Genomic DNA, 16,438 nt, shown 5'->3' with positions numbered 1-16,438 from the left:
CTAGGCTCTGTGGTTTAACCCACAGCACCACCCGCATCCCTAATGGATGTCTTAGCTCACCAAATTAGCTCATCCTGCTCCCTGGCTTTTAAACTGCAATAGTGAAAACCCACCAGCAGTAGCAGCAGCAGCACAACATTCTAAAAGGTCCAATGGGAATCTGGGCTTGGAATATGAGTGCCCCTCATTGGCCAGTGCCCTCTCCACCCCTTAGCGATTATTGTATTTATGCCTCCCTCCCATTACCTTACCCTACCTCTCCTACTGCATTACCAGAAGCCCAGAATAGCTAAAAAAATCTAATTGGTCCCCAGTGTGTCCTCTAGCAAATTCAGAGAATCTATAAGAAAACTCCATGCCATTTCCACACTTGGTGCCCAGATTTTCGATTCTGCCTATTTTTAGCTTTAAAAACAAGAATCTTTATTTTTACTGGACTCTTCAAAGTCCAGCTAACTCTTCGTGGAAAATGTTGGAAAACATTTTATTTCGAAACAAGCCTGTTTATCCTTCATTCATTCGCTGGAACGCCACACACTCCTCTGCTTTTGCTGATTAGTAATCCCCCTAACTGAGAGCATCGTTCTTTTTTGGAACCCAATCCTGCACCATACTGGGCATCCAATTTATTTATTTTTAACAGTACAATTGTTTTACTATATGCTAGCCAACTAGGATGTCAAAAGCAATGTGGCTTGAACTGGAGACTGACTACCTTCAGGCTCAGTGAAGTTGTAGCTAGTAACAGAATGTCCACTTGCCCTGATTAATCATCACTGTAATTACAAGGACCTACAATGAAATATTGGTGTGTGGAGTGCTACTGCTCAGGATTCCAGAAAGCCCATTTCATCCTCTCCAGTGACCCATTTTAAGCCCCACCCACTCCATCCCAAAAAAACAGCCAGCGCTCCAAGGCCACTAAACACACACTGTCTTCACTGAGCTGTTTGGTAAGATTTTCTCGCCATAGGTTTCTTTTCAAAAAATCCTAAATATTCCCCAATCCCTGTCTCCTGCAGATAACATCTTACCAGGAGGTCATTCTGCCCAGTATAAGAATCAGGCCTTTAGTGTAGTGGCATCTACTTTTTGGAATTCCCTTCCCTTAAATATTAGGTGCTATTTCTGTTGTCTTTTTTTTTTTTTTTTGGCACCTACTAAACACCCTCTGTGGACACGGGTGGCGCTGTGGTCTAAACCACTGAGCCTCCTGGGCTTGCCGATCAGAAGGTCGGCAGTTCGAATCTCCGCAACTGGGTGAGCTCCCGTTGCTTGGTCCCAGCTCCTGCCCACCTAGCAGTTCGAAAGCATGCCAAAAAGTGCACGTAGATAAATAGGTACTGCTCCGGCGGGAAGGTAAACGGCGTTTCCATGCACTGCTCTGATTTTGGTGTTCCGTTGAACCAGAAGCAGCATAGTCATGCTGGCCACATGACCCAGAAAAAATATCTGTGGACAAACGCCAGCTCCCTCAGCCTCCCTCAGGACTGTCAGGGGTCCTTTACCTTTTTTCTTTTAAACACCCTCTGAGTGTCCCGATTTTTTAGGGACAGTATCAGTATTACGAAAGCCATCCTGGCTTCTGATTTGATCCCGGATATGACCCTGTTTCCCCTGCCAGCGCCGCCACTCAGGGAGGAGAATGAGCTGGCGATTGTCCCCAGCTGTTAGGTACTGAGTTGAATAGGATCCAAAATGCAGCAGTCTGCTGCATTTTCCCCCACTGGCTACCTAGAACAATAGGATCCAGAATGCAGTAGTCTGATTGGTCCACAGGAGCCACCCAATTCGGCTCCAGGTGGAAGTGAATCTGCAACCTGATTGGCCTACAGGTGAATCCCAGAATTAGCCAATCACGAGGGGCCCATTGTGTAAATGTATATAAAACAGACATTCTGGGGGAACTTCCATTCCTCCTCACCGCTATGAGCTGAATAAAGAGCATGAAATCCACTCTCAACTCTGAGTATATTTCACCAGCGATGACAATGGTGGCAGTGGCACTGAGGGAGCATTGCTATGCCTCTCCATGGCCGTTGCTGCTGGCCTCCTCCCTTGGCAGCTCATAGCAGCTGCTGGAGAGCAGATGAGGAGAAGGGGCTGCCGCTACTGAGGCCCAGCCTCATATGACACATTGGCTCTGAGGGGCAGGCAGAGGGAGGGCAGGTCTGCCATGGGCAGGAAGAAAGTGGGAGCAGAGTGCAATAAATCTTGTTATGATAAAATGCTTTGGGCATCTGCATCTCATCTTGCCCCTTTCTGAAATTTATTTATTGCAATGTTTCTTTTTGTAAATCTACCAAAGAATAAAATAAAATAAAATTTTGGGATTAAGGGGTTTTCTCGGGATGGTGGAGGGCATGTGTGCTGTGTCCCATTGGTGAAGTTGTGGTGGCACTTGCCCTTCTTCTGATAGGAAATGCTCCATGGGGGGGGGGGGAAATGGGAGGGTCAAGAAGGGTCTGTTGTGGGGGAGTGAGAAATGTCCCTATTTTCATCTGAGGTATGTTGGAGGGTATGAGACCTTCCGCTTCCAACAAGCCTTTTGGGTAGACATATTCCCCAGTTTGCATCTGTACTGGAATTGTTTTTTAGATGTTTTCATTGTTTTCTCGCTTGTGCATTTGCCACCCTGGGCTCTTTTGGGAAGAAGGATGGGCTATAAATTAAATAAATAGTGCATAATAATGCATAAACAATGACACGGCCTGAAATTAGACACAGGGGGGAACTGTTGCTGTTTTATCAGCACTGTGTATATGCTGTTTTGTAGAACAATAAAAAGGAACAAACAAGTTACTGAATCTTTGCCTGAAAAATCTTACAATTAAAGTTTTGACAATGGGACAACAGCCAAAGCAGATGGCAACTCCATCTGAACCTTACTAACTTTACCCCTGACCTGGACATAAACCCCATGGAATTTAATGCGACTTACTTCTGAGTAGATATGTAATAGGTTTGCCATCGGCAATCTGGAGCTCCCAGCTTTACTGTAGCTAGTTTCTCATCCTCCTGCAGATGACTGCCTACAGATGAATTCTGGAAGCCACAAACTGTGTTGTTGATGCCAGCAACAAAATTAATTGGCAAAACTTTTCATGCATCATGCCACTTCAGGTGGCCAGTGGTGTACGGCATTATCAGTGTAGGCTCCCTGCAAGCAGAAGGTGTGTTCCACATGTTTCTACCTGACAGGCTATTTCCCTATGTGCATGGAGTTCAGGGAAGACTTTCAACAAGCATCTCCTATCCTACAGCACAAAGTGGTAGAGTATAGAAGGCAGGGGTGCCAACTTGAATAAAATATTGGGGGGCCCAGGTAAGCCCCAGCCCACATAATTGATCACAAGACATGGTGCGCGCACACCATTTGAATGGCAATGCCCATCAACTTGTGCGGGAGGAGGGGTTGCCCCCCTCAAATATTTTTTGGGGGGAGCCAAAAGGACCTGGGTCCTAGGAGTTGGCTCCTATGATGGGGGAGGTGTTACATGAACCCTATCACAGACTGACAGCATATGAAGGTGTCGCTCTAGGTCATAGCTGTCAACTTACAGATTTGAAAATAAGGGACCAGCAGCCTCGCCTGTTCCAGGCACTCCAGTCTTCCTGTCCTCCTGCAGTCTGATCAAACTCATGCTGGTAGCTTCGAGAACACTGTCCAACCAACTTTGTAACCAGAGGTGCAACTGAATAGAATCTGAATCACATGCACCACAAGGCCTATGCAGCCGCAACTTAAGATGGCTCCCCGGCCTGGCTTTGCACTGCAGCAGCACGTGCAACAAAATTGCTGGCAGGGAGGGAGGGAGAGGAGCTGCTTCCTTTGAAATTTAAGGGACATTTAAGGGACATCCATCAATAAGGGACAGCAGTGGGACATGGCGCTGGAATAAGAGACTGTCCCTTCAAATAAGGGACACTTGACAGCTATGCTCTAGGTATCTCTGAGGGCAGGGACTGACTTGTTTTTACTGATAGGCAAGATGCTCTGAGTTGTTGGTTTTTTAACTGAGGAGAAGGGTAAAAATTACTTAAATAAATAAGGTAACCCAGAGAGCTTTGTGGCTGAGTGGAGGTTTGAACTCTTGTCTCCCCAGTCCTAGTCCTCCTTCAGCATTCTAATATGTGATGTGACATGACTTCATTTCTAAATGAAATAAATGCCCTCTCATTCAGAACATATTCCTCACATCCATGGATGTGTCGAGAATAGTACATTTCTTAACAGGGAAACTGTGGCATTCTATAGACCATACATTAAAAGAACGTTCCCCCGCCCCTGAAAATTTTGGGGACTGTGGTTTGTTAAAGGCTCTGGGAATTGTAGCCCTGTCAGGGTTAAGCCACAGTTCCCAGTATTCTTGTGGGGTGGTGGGGTGTACAGAGCAAAATAAACATTCTCCCTTAAAAGTGCTGTAGAAGTCATGGGGTTGTTAAAAAAAATCAGCCCAGCCAAGTCAAAAAGTCACCAGCTACCACTACTCCAAGTTATCCACTCAGGAGATATTAAGATGGATGAGAAGTTTTTGCTAGGGTGTGTGTTTCTCAGCTGTTTCCATAGAAGTGTCTTTATAAGTGGGGTGGGTGGTAGAAAAAATGGTTCCACATACATCTGGTGCCAAAGGTAGATTTTGGGTTTTTAATGAATGGTTGTGAAAATCAAGTGTCTTTCCCCGAAAAAGCTTTGTTTCAATTAGCTAAGATGTCCACGATTTCTTTTTCAGATAGCCAAAGGATTAGAGACCACCAAACTGCTGGTATTTTAAGAATCTGGCCGTTCACTGCTCTTGACTTTCTCTATCATCTGCGGTTGAAAGGACGTCTTAAGCACTTTAAATTCTTTTGGTTAAGGATCCCTCCCCTCTTTCAGAAGAGACAAATAGAAAAATATGCCAAGTGGACATTTATTACATGCTCTGTGTGTTTTAAGGAGGGGAGGGAAACTCTCCTATCTTCATCTGGAATTTAAGTTCCTGTATTTCAGTGGAAAGGAAGAAAAAACTGTAAACTGGAGTAGAATCCTAGAATTGTAGGATTGCAACCCCTGCAATGCAGGAATCCTTTTGCCCAATGTGGGGTTCAAATCCACACCCCTGAGATTAAGAGTCTCATAGAGGCATAAATACAAGATGGGTGACACCTGGCTTGAGAGCAGTACATGTGAAAAGGATCTAGGAGTCTTGGTTGACCACAAACTTGACATGAGCCAACAGTGTGACGCGGCAGCTAAAAAAGCCAATGCAATTCTGGGCTGCATCAATAGGAGTATAGCATCTAGATCAAGGGAAGTAATAGTGCCACTGTATTCTGCTCTGGTCAGACCTCACCTGGAGTACTGTGTCCAGTTCTGGGCACCACAGTTCAAGAAGGACACTGACAAACTGGAACGTGTCCAGAGGAGGGCAACCAAAATGGTCAAAGGCCTGGAAACGATGCCTTATGAGGAATGACTAAGGGAGCTGGGCATGTTTAGCCTGGAGAAGAGGAGGTTAAGGGGTGATATGATAGCCATGTTCAAATATATAAAAGGATGTCACATAGAGGAGGGAGAAAGGTTGTTTTCTGCTGCTCCAGAGAAGCGGACACGGAGCAATGGATCCAAACTACAAGAAAGAAGATTCCACCTAAACATTAGGAAGAATTTCCTGACCATAAGAGCTGTTCGACAGTGGAATTTGCTGCCAAGGAGTGTGGTGGAGTCTCCTTCTTTGGAGGTCTTTAAGCAGAGGCTTGACAACCATATGTCAGGAGTGCTCTGATGGTGTTTCCTGCTTGGCAGGGGGTTGGACTCGATGGCCCTTGTGGTCTCTTCCAACTCTATGATTCTATGATTCTATATTCTACCAACAGAAGTAGCTAAGCTTTTCAGCTCGAGGGCCTCAATTCCTCTCAGCAGACCTTTCAAGGGCCACATGTCATTGTGGGTGTGGGCATAGGTGTGCTGCACCTGCAGTAGGGTTGCCAGGCCACCAGTCTGACCTGAAGTCTCTAGGTGGCAGGTAGAGAAGCTGAATCTCCAGGTGGGCAAGAGTGTTTTTATTTCATTTTTTCCCCATTAAGAAGACTTTTCATGCTTCAGCCCAACAGGAGCTGGCTGCAAATTATAGCCTGGACACTCTGGGGGAACAGCCCTCCACTAGTCCCCTCTCCCAATTAACCTCCGTCTCCAGGGCCTGCCCCCATGACATCACCAGGGGCTGGCCCTAGGTCTCAGGTCTGGGCCCTGAAACCTCAGAACCTGGGATGCACCTGACCTGGCAAATTGAGCTCTCACACAGCACACTCTCTCACACAAAGGGGCCTGAGCGCAATTAAGCCCTGTTGATTTGAATAAGGAAAGATTAAGGCACACGCTAAACTCTGCCACTGGGTCTTCCAAGAGCTCACCTTTGGCTCAGCTGTGGCTTACATGTCTTAGTTTGGAAAGTCATAACTTGGACAGGAAGATGGTCTTACATGATCAAGCTGAAGACTCTTTTCATAAAAAGGAGGGTGATTTCCACCAGTTCCTCCTCCTTTCTGCTGCACACCATGCAACATCCTACAATTTTGGAAGGTACCCCAACTCTGAGGAGCAGTTTTTAAGGGTTTGCAACAGGAAGGGAGTTTGCTCACGGTAGTCAGGCTGCAAACCATCATTGAAGGATTTCCATGCAGCCATGGGACTTGTTAGGGGACGCGGGTGGCACTGTGGGTTAAACCACAGAGCCTAGGGCTTGCCGATCAGAAGGTCGGCGGTTCGAATCCCCACGACGGGGGGAGCTGCCGTTGCTCGGTCCCAGCTCCTGCCAACCTAGCAGTTCAAAAGCACGTCAAAGTGCAAGTAGATAAATAGGTACCGCTCCGGCGGGAAGGTAAACGGCGTTTCTGTGCGCTGCTCTGGTTCACCAGAAGCGGCTTAGTCATGCTGGCCACATGACCCGGAAGCTGTACGCCGGCTCCCTAGGCCAATAAAGCGAGATGAGTGCCGCAACCCCAGAGTCGGTCACAAGTGGACCTAATGGTCAGGGGTCCCTTTACCCTTTACTATGGGACTTGTTAACAGAATCCCAGATGATCAAGAATCACAGTAAGCCATTGAAGCAGCATGGTTTGAATGGAGCTAGAACTGGAGAGCTCCAAGTTTGAATCCCAACACCCTTGGTGACTTTGGGCCAGTTAATATCACTCAGCATGATCTACCTCGCAGGGGTGTTGTGAGGATGAAAAAGGTGGAGTGGAACTATCCATATCAGATACAGGAAACATTTTCATGCCAAGATTCATGTTACCTTGGTCAGAACTTCCCAGAGCTGAGAAAAGTGGGTGGGGCCAGAGTCCAAAGTGGGTGTGGCTAGAGCAGGGCACACGGGGACACACACACATTCTACACCAGTGTTTCCCAACTTGGGTCTCCAGTTGTTTTTGAACTACAACTCCTAGCAGGACCAGTGGTCAGGCATGATAGAAGTTGTAGTTCAAAAACAGCTGGGAACCCAAGTTTGGAAAAAAAACACTGCTCTACACTGTCCTGAGCTCACTGGGCAAAAGGTGGGATAAAAGCTGCAATAACAATAATGTTATTTTTCAGTGTTCCAAGTTCTCAGTATCAGAATTGGCAGTCTTAATGGGATGAAGTGCAATCCTGAAGTTCGATCCCCCCAGCTCCCTAAATCAGAGCTCTGCAGGCATTCCTTTTGAATTGATGTTTCAGCAGCCCCTAGAAAGAGTGCTGTGTTTTCCAACCGAACAAAGAAAAGCATCTAGACTTACCACTTAGAGAGCCTTTGGATCTATTCACAAGCCAATAATAGAAACAGGACTTTTTCCTTGGAAGGCTGCTCTTGGAAAACATGTCAGATTCTCATAGAAACAAGTCAGGAATTCAAAAGAATGTGTCTGTGGCAGAGACATTAAATCTTTCATCACTGGTCAGGATATTTCTGGTTTGGACCGCCTGCGATTGTGTGCTAAATCATGTGGTATTATTCGGCTGTGTGTTTGCGTTTCATGTTTTATGATTTGCACTAGATTTCATTTCCATGTGCCGTTTGGCTTGTTATGAAATTGGGAGCATTTTCTGACAGGGCGGCTGGAGAGGCGTTTCTGCCATCATTCCGATAACTGGTGTTTTTGAAACTCTTCCCTAAATCCTTCCTCTTTCCTCAAGAGAGTGAACTATGCTTGTGGTGCTGTTTGGGGTTTTTTCTTGCCAGCAGATTCTTAACATGCAGATCCTGTGTCAAAAATAGTTTAGTCTCCCATTCAAAAATCGGATAGAGGGGGAAAAGGAGCAAACTGGAATTTGAGCTAAATTTGGGCTGTCATATAATTTACTACTGTGGCTCCTTCAGTATTAGTCCTACTGCATTAAGCAGACGGGTGGTAAAATATTGATTTATTTCCCTTCTCCATATGATGCGTTAAGGACTGTGGGGGTGGACACTGGCAATGGGTGGCAAGAGATTGAGTGGGTGGCGGTGTCTGATGTTTCAGACCTCCCTAACTTGGTGCCTTCCAAATATTTTGGTCTATAAATCCTATGTTTTAGCTGTGCTGGCTGGAGCCAATGGGAGTTATAGCCAGACACTCTGAAAACTTTTGTATTTCCTACTTAAACTTTTCCCCTGTACCAAGCTGAGCATATGGGAGCCAATCCACCAATATAGCTCCAGTCTCAGTGTACAGTGGTACCTCGGGCTAAGTACTTAATTTGTTCTGGAGGTCAGTTCTTAACCTGAAACTGTTCTTAGCCTGAAGCACCACTTTAGCTAATGGGGCCTCCTGCTGCTGCCGTGCTGCTGGAGCACAATTTCTGTTCTCATCCTGAAACAAAGTTCTTAACCTGAAGCACTATTTCTGGGTTAGCAGAGTCTGTAACCTGAAGCGTATGTAACCTGAGGTACCACTGTATTACGACATATCCTCCAACAGTCCTCAGGTGAAAACAGGGACATATTCTACATCAGTGTTCACCTGCCATTCCTCCTTGAAGGCTGAGGCAGGGATGCAGACGCAGTGAAGCAAGCCAGAGCCAGGCAACCATAACAGCCCACCCACGGCCCTGTGGCGCCCCTCGCAGCCATGGCAATGGCCTCATGGAAGGCCCCGTCCCTATCGCTCCCCCACCCACCCCATTCTTTATGGGAGACTGGTTGTCTGAGGCAGTGGCGTAGCGTGGGTTGTCAGCACCCGGGGCAAGGCAAGTAATTTGTGCCCCCTAACCCATGGATTTGCGCCCCCTAACCCGTGGATTTGCACCCCTAACCCTAACCCCCAGATGTTGCACCCGGTGCGGCCGGCCCCCCCTGCACCCCCCCACGCTACGCCACTGGTCTGAGGAGCAGTGGGAAACTTTTTTTAGGGGCATTTAAGTGACCTGGATCTTGTTTCCACAAAAACAGGAAGTGCCGCCATATTGAGTGGGGGGGGGAGCAAGAGGCATAAATCTAAGAAATGTGGTAGAGGAACACACAGCTCTGCACTTCCAATAACATGTTGAAATGCTGTACGGAAGGGAAGGTCCCTTGGGAATTCGGGAATTTGGTGAAAAAGGGAGAAGCTGTGATGGCTTAAGGGTTTTTGTGATGTTCCTGGTATTTGGGGGGCAGTTGGAGGGTATGTTATGAAGGATTGTGCAGTATATCCATTACATCTATCGTGGGACTCAATTAATTTACCAAGTGAGAGTATTTATACTGCTACCTCTATGGCAAACCAAGACCATTTTTAAAACAGAATTTGCATACACATTGCCTTTGAAACAGAGTATCAGAAAATCTACCTTCAAATAAAGTATTGCTGGCTCCACTTAAAAGAAAACATTTTCTGGGCCTGGTTTAACAACTTATACATTGGTAGAATTGTGGAGACAAGCCGAAGTTTTTTGGGGTTTTTTAATCTCACTCTGTTTAGCCTCAGATGAACTTTCAGTGTCTTTACATTGCCTACAGACTAACATGGCCTGTAATTCATGATTTTCTTCTTTGAATTGTGTAGACTCTGGCGCGAAGGAAGATATTTGGTAAAAAATTTAGAGTGCTGAGTGACTAATGTGGTTAATGCTTCTTTGCACAAGATTAGAGAGTCACATTCTCAAATCCTATGGGGAATTTGGCTTCGACGCTCACCCTGTTTGATATTTTTAGGAGAAAGAGCTAGAACGTGCTATAAACACACACACACACACACACCCATCACACCATTTTGACATGGAGCTGATCAAAGACATGTCAGAAGGAAAACAACATTCCACAACACTTGGGGGATCAGAAAGCGAAGAAATATGCTAGGTGGTAGCAGGAAAAATTGAGAGTTGTTGTTACTGATGGTCTTAAAGGGATTAGGTGAGTGACATTGACCAAAAGAAAATGTGGCTGGCAAAAAGGAGGGGGGAAAAACCCCTACCAAAATAGACATAAACACATTTAATCTTCATTGAAATCTTTGGAAGAGTCGTTAGTCCTTTTCAGATGACAAGCCAAGGCAGGAAGTTAGGAGAGTTGGCTGCTGGGAGATAGAACAGCAAATAATTTGCTGCTGGGAGATAGAACAGCAAATAATGCTCCCTTTAACTTACAGTCACAATACCCAAGGTTTGCAAAGTTATTTTGGCCCCGGAGACAGAAAATCCCACGAAGACCTTCCCCTGGGAGCAAGAATGCAATCAACATGAATGAAATTTTGCTCAGAAATTATTGTTCAGATCAACTGCATTTTGGAGAGATCCTTGATATTTGCAGATGGCTGCAAATCAGCTGGAATAATACGCAATCCAAGATCCCAACTTCACTAGGCATTTAAAGCACATGGCTTTTCTGAAAGAATCCTGGGAACTGCAGTTTATCCCTCAAAGAGCTACAATTCCCAGCGCCTTGAACAAATTACAGTTCCCAGGTTCCCATTTGCTTTAAAGGTATGGTGTAAATGTGACCCAGAACACATTTTAAAACAAAACAAATCTGGGCATAGCAGCTACTTTTGGCAAGTTGAATATAATTGAACGCACAATATTTACTCTGTTGCCAAAAAAGTTAAAGTTAATAAAATGTTAATAAAATGGCAATTTGATAGCCCTGTCCCCTGTTGAAATTCTTCCAAGTTCTCTTAATAGAAATTGAATTTCACTGCTTTTCCTGCTTCAAGAAGAATGTATGAAGATTCCCTTAACATAGAAGACTAATCAGTTCAGCAACATCTAACTTAGTGAACTGTGCCCTCTATAGTCTTAAACTGTAACTGATGTGTTTTGTGACCTATGTCAGTTTTTTACTCTTTTCTGCATAAATTGTATGCTGTGGTCCTGTGGATATTGGGAAGTAAACCCTGCTGCATACAATGGGACTTACTTCTGAGAAGACATGTAAAAGATTGTACTCTGTGCCTTCCTTTAACTATAGGCTGCACTGCCACAACACAACCCTGTGTTTCTTTTTTTGGAAGTAATGTTCCCTTGAGTTCAGTCAGGTTTACTCTCAGATAAATGGATGTTAGATGACAGCTTTAACATCAAGCCTTGTTGTTTTTTCCACCGTAGAGAAAAGCTTTCAACCTTCGCAGAGAGCAGGTTTTTTTCTCATATAGCAGGCCCTGACAACTTGTATATATATATATTTTGAAAATCCCTGAAGGTTAGCCATGTCAGCCTGTTGGAGCAAAAATAGTGAAGACTTTTTATTGTGGCTTTTTATTGTGATCACGGCTGGACTGAACTAGGTCAAAGTTGTTTTTTTTGTTTCGTTTTATCACACTACATGTATTCTTTGGGTTACCTACGCTAAGGTGCCTGAGTGGTCAACAGCAACTGTTTCGTAGCAATGGGCCTTAAATTAAATTAAGACTTGCACAACAGAAAATATAAACTATAACAGAGCTTATATTTTCTAAGAATCCTCCGGAAAAACAATCTCTCAAAGGACCTGTTGATGGCATTTTACCATTGTACTGTGGAGAGTGTATTAACTTATGGTCTGTGTGTGTGGTTTGGGAGCTGCACGGTCAGGGAAAAAACAATGCTGTCCAGGGTTGTAAAGACTGCAGAAAGAATAATTGGGTGCACTCTTCCCACCTTAGATCAAATCTATGCTGCCAGGTGCGATAAGAATGCTGCAGAGATAGTGCAGGATATTGCGCACCCCGGAAATGATCTCTTTCAGCTTCTGCCTTCTGGAAGAAGGTACAGTACAGGACTAGCCTGTCCTTATAAAGACTAGGACTAGCCACTTGAGAAACGGTTTCTACCCAAATTCAATTCTGGTTTTAAACGCAGTATAAGGAGTCTCTATAGGAGTATATTGTATTTTAAAATGGGGTTTCAGAGTTTTTAGGGGTTTTTGAATGTCTTATGTAGATTTTTCCATTTCATTGTTCTGTATGGGACAATAACAATAAAGGTATCATATAATAATTTTTAGAATCTATTGGACTTCTTTGCAGTTGTATAAAAAAGGACTAGCTCAGATAGCTCTGTTTTGGAGATGTGGCAAGAACAATGCTTCCCTGAAACACATGTTTGTACAGTGCTCTATACTTACAAAGTTTTGGGAGAAAGTGCTGAACTTCATAACTATGATGGTGCAGAAAAAGTTAATACCTTCAGCGAAGGGCTTTCTTCCAGCCAGACCTCACTGGAACTCAGTTCCAGCACCTCTCAGGTGGGCGCCATTGCCATTAAGAGAGAGCAAGGAAGGCGTTTGGGGTGAGTTCTGGCACCTCTTTTTCTAGAAAAACAGCACTGCTTCAGTGCAGAATATTCTTTTGAACTATATACCTATTGTAGGGAAATTAACAACAGGACAACGAAAATGGATTCTACGTGCCCTAATGGTGGCTAAAAGACTGATACTGATGAATTGGAAGAATAAAGATATGATACCCCTTAATCAATGGATCAAAAGTATGGCAATACTCATAACTTAGGAACAGACTGCTTACAGGAGTAGACTTTGTTTGGATAAATATGACAACATTTGGAATGAGTTTATACAGAATGTAAGTAAAGGTAAAGGACCCCTGACCGTTTGGTCCAGTCGTGGACGACTCTGGGATTGCAGTGCTCATCTCGCTCTACTGGCCAAGGGAGCCAACGTACAGCTTCTGGGTCATGTGGCCAGCATGACGAAGCCACTTCTGGCGAGCCAGAGCAATGCACGGAAACGCCATTTACCTTCCCACCGGAGCAGTACCTATTTATCTACTTGCACTTTGACGTGCTTTCGAACTGCTAGGTGGGCAGGAGCTGGGACTGAGCAACGGGAGCTCACCCCGTTGTGGGGGTTCGAACCACCGACCTTCTGATCAGCAAGCCCTAGGCTCTGTGGTTTAGACCACAGTGCCACCCACATCCCTTATACAGATGACAGTAGGCTATTAATATCTACATATGCATTAGGATAATAACACTATGAATTTATATAAGAATATTACATTGCATTTTTGTGTGTGTATATATATATATATATATATATTCATATTCTTATTCTTATATACGTCTTTGTTTCCCCCCTCACTTCCCCCCTTTTCCCCCTCTGTATCACTTTATTCCTTTATAACTGAAATTCTTCCAATAAAATATTAATAATAAAAATGACCAGGGTTACTTGTTAAATTACCACCATCTCTCTGCACCATCTGAATTTCATTTCCCTCTGACCTCTCTGTTGACAATTCACATTCATCCAGCCAAACCAGGTGTATAAATGAATACGTGTTAACTCTGTGCCTTGATAAATTCATTAGCTTTTAAGATGCCACAAGACTCATTCAGAATCATTTTTGTGTCATAGGTAATGGAGTGATTTATTCTTTTTAATGAGGAAAAGTGAACACCCCGTTATGTTTTGCGGAAATCGTTGACCCAACAGTGGAAAAGAAGGGACATGGGTGCATCAAGCCCACACACAGCCCGTCCAGCTTTGAGTCCTGTGACTTCCTAGTTTTTGCAGGCTTTGGCAAAAGCAGCATAGGCCACCATGAAAGTCAGAGTTGCATACAAGATTTGGGAAGGGGCCATAGCTCAGTGGTAGGGCATTTGATGTGGATGCAAACGGTCCGAGATCCCTGGCATGTCTAGGTAAGACTGGGAATGTCCTCAGGCTCCATTTCTTTGAGCCTTTCTTGGAGAAGCTCTGTCAGCCAGTGGTGACATTAACTGAGCTAGATAGACAAATGGTACATAGCTGTCAACGTTTCCCGTTTTTAAAGGGAAATTCGCTTATTCTGAATAGGATTCCTCACAAGAAAAGGGAAAAGTTGACAGCTATGCAATGGTATGACATAATATAAGGCCAATGGACAAATCCTGGCTAATGAACTTCTGTGGAGCTGCCTCAGACAGATTTGAGGTTTGTTTGAATGAAAACAGAATCTCTTTGAAGTGCTTCACATCAAAATGTTGTTGTTGTTTGTTGTTGTTTAGTCGTTTAGTCGTGTCCGACTCTTTGTGACCCCATGGACCAGAGCATGCCAGGCACTCCTGTCTTCCGCTGCCTCCCGCAGCTTGGTTAAACTCATGCTGGTAGCTTCAAGAACACTGTCCAACCATCTCGTCCTCTGTTGTTCCCTTCTTCTTGTGCCCTCAATCTTTCCCAACATCAGGGTCTTTTCCAGGGAGTCTTCTCTTCTCATGAGGTGGCCAAAGTATTGGAGCCTTAGTTTCACGATCTCTCCTTCCAGTGAGCACTCAGGGCTGATTTCCTTAAGAATGGATAAGTTTCATCTTCTTGCAGTCCATGGGACTCTCAAGAGTCTCCTCCAACACCATAATTCAAATTAAAATGGGAGCCTCCAAAATCGCCTCACCTTGCCCCATGCAAGGGCCGGCCCTGCAGGCAGCTGATTTGGGTTGTCATGAAAGAGCCACGAATCATTAATTCTTCCATTTATTATCATTGCATTTTCTACTATGTCTTGGGGGGCTGAGAGCCTTACAGTCACTGTTGGTTTCAATTCCTTTAGTCTTGGCTAGAGGTGATTTAGTGGGAGTTATCCAAAGGTACAAAATAATATCGAAAACAATCAACAGTCTTGTCCCAAAAGCATCACCTGCTCCACCTCAGTGATCCACGCAATCACAGTTCTTTATGCCAACTTTATGCATACATATATATTCATGACAAATGTAGCCTCATTTGTGCTGGAACAAGCATTTCCCGCAAGAGGGCACTGTTTACATGCCTTAGAAGACCTATGCATGCATAGGTTTGAGGAAGAAAGAGGGGGGAAGACTGGGGAGTTAAAAATGCACCACCTAAAACAATAAAGATGTTAACACTCAGTCCTTTCCAAGAGCAGAGTTTGCAGGCACAGAAACCCCGACGCTTTCTTCTCATCTAAATATAGAAATGTCACATTCTGCATAATTGTCCGTGACTAATTTGTTGTTTGGGACGCAGGTGGCGCTGTGGGTTAAAGCCTCAGTGCCTAGGACTTGCCGATCGAAAGGTCGGCGGTTCGAATCCCTGCGGCGGGGTGCGCTCCTGCTGCTCGGTCCCAGCGCCTGCCAACCTAGCAGTTCGAAAGCACCTCCGGGTGCAAGTAGATAAATAGGGACCGCTTACCAGCGGGAAGGTAAACGGCGTTTCCGTGTGCGGCTCTGGCTCGCCAGATGCAGCTTTGTCACACTGGCCACGTGACCCGGAAGTGTCTCCGGACAGCGCTGGCCCCTGGCCTCTTGAGTGAGATGGGCGCACAACCCCAGAGTCTGTCAAGACTGGCCGTACGGGCAGGGGTACCTTTACCTAATTTGTTGTTTTATAAGGGTTTTCTGTCATACACGGATGAAATGGGTACAGTTTTTCCAGCAGAGACTGAAATAGTGGCTTGCAGTGAGTAACCAGGGTTGGGCAGGTCGCAGGACTAGAGGTTCCCCTTATCTCTTTAAATCTGCTTTTCAGTCAGGAGATAAGGGCAGCAGCATTCTCTCCTTCTCCTTTGTGCATGGCGCCCCAGCCTTTTCATCCATCACTCTGTTTCTTTGGCATGTTGGATATGCATCCAGAGCATAACAGGTGGTGTCATAGATTGGGGGTGTCAGAGAAAAGGTACCAGAAATTGCATCAGTTCTGGACTAGATTGGGCACTGACCTGACCCAGTGGGCTCTTCTTTGGTTCTCATGAATCGCATTTGCCATTTTAATGCCCGTTCTCCTTTTTTATTATTAAAATGTCCTCTGGCTGGTTTACAAATTAAAATCAATGAAATGCAAATATAATCAATGCTCAGTACAAAAGCTGTACCAGCACAGAAATTAAGTGTGAATTAAGCAACATAAAGTCATAAAAAGCAGCATAAGCTCACAACAACAAAAGAGAAAGAGAAATCAAAGAGAGAAATCAACCTAAGAAAGCAAGACGTAAACCATAATTATTACAAATCTTGGGAGAACAAGAAGGTGCCAAAAAGATCTTCTGCGGGGATTTTTCCATAACCAAGGGGAGAGTGTACCACAGA

The sequence above is a fragment of the Podarcis gaigeae genome (assembly GCF_964106915.1).
Source record: "Podarcis gaigeae genome assembly, chromosome: 1".
Lineage (NCBI taxonomy): Eukaryota > Metazoa > Chordata > Lepidosauria > Squamata > Lacertidae > Podarcis > Podarcis gaigeae.
Note: the sequence above shows the minus strand (reverse complement) of the source record.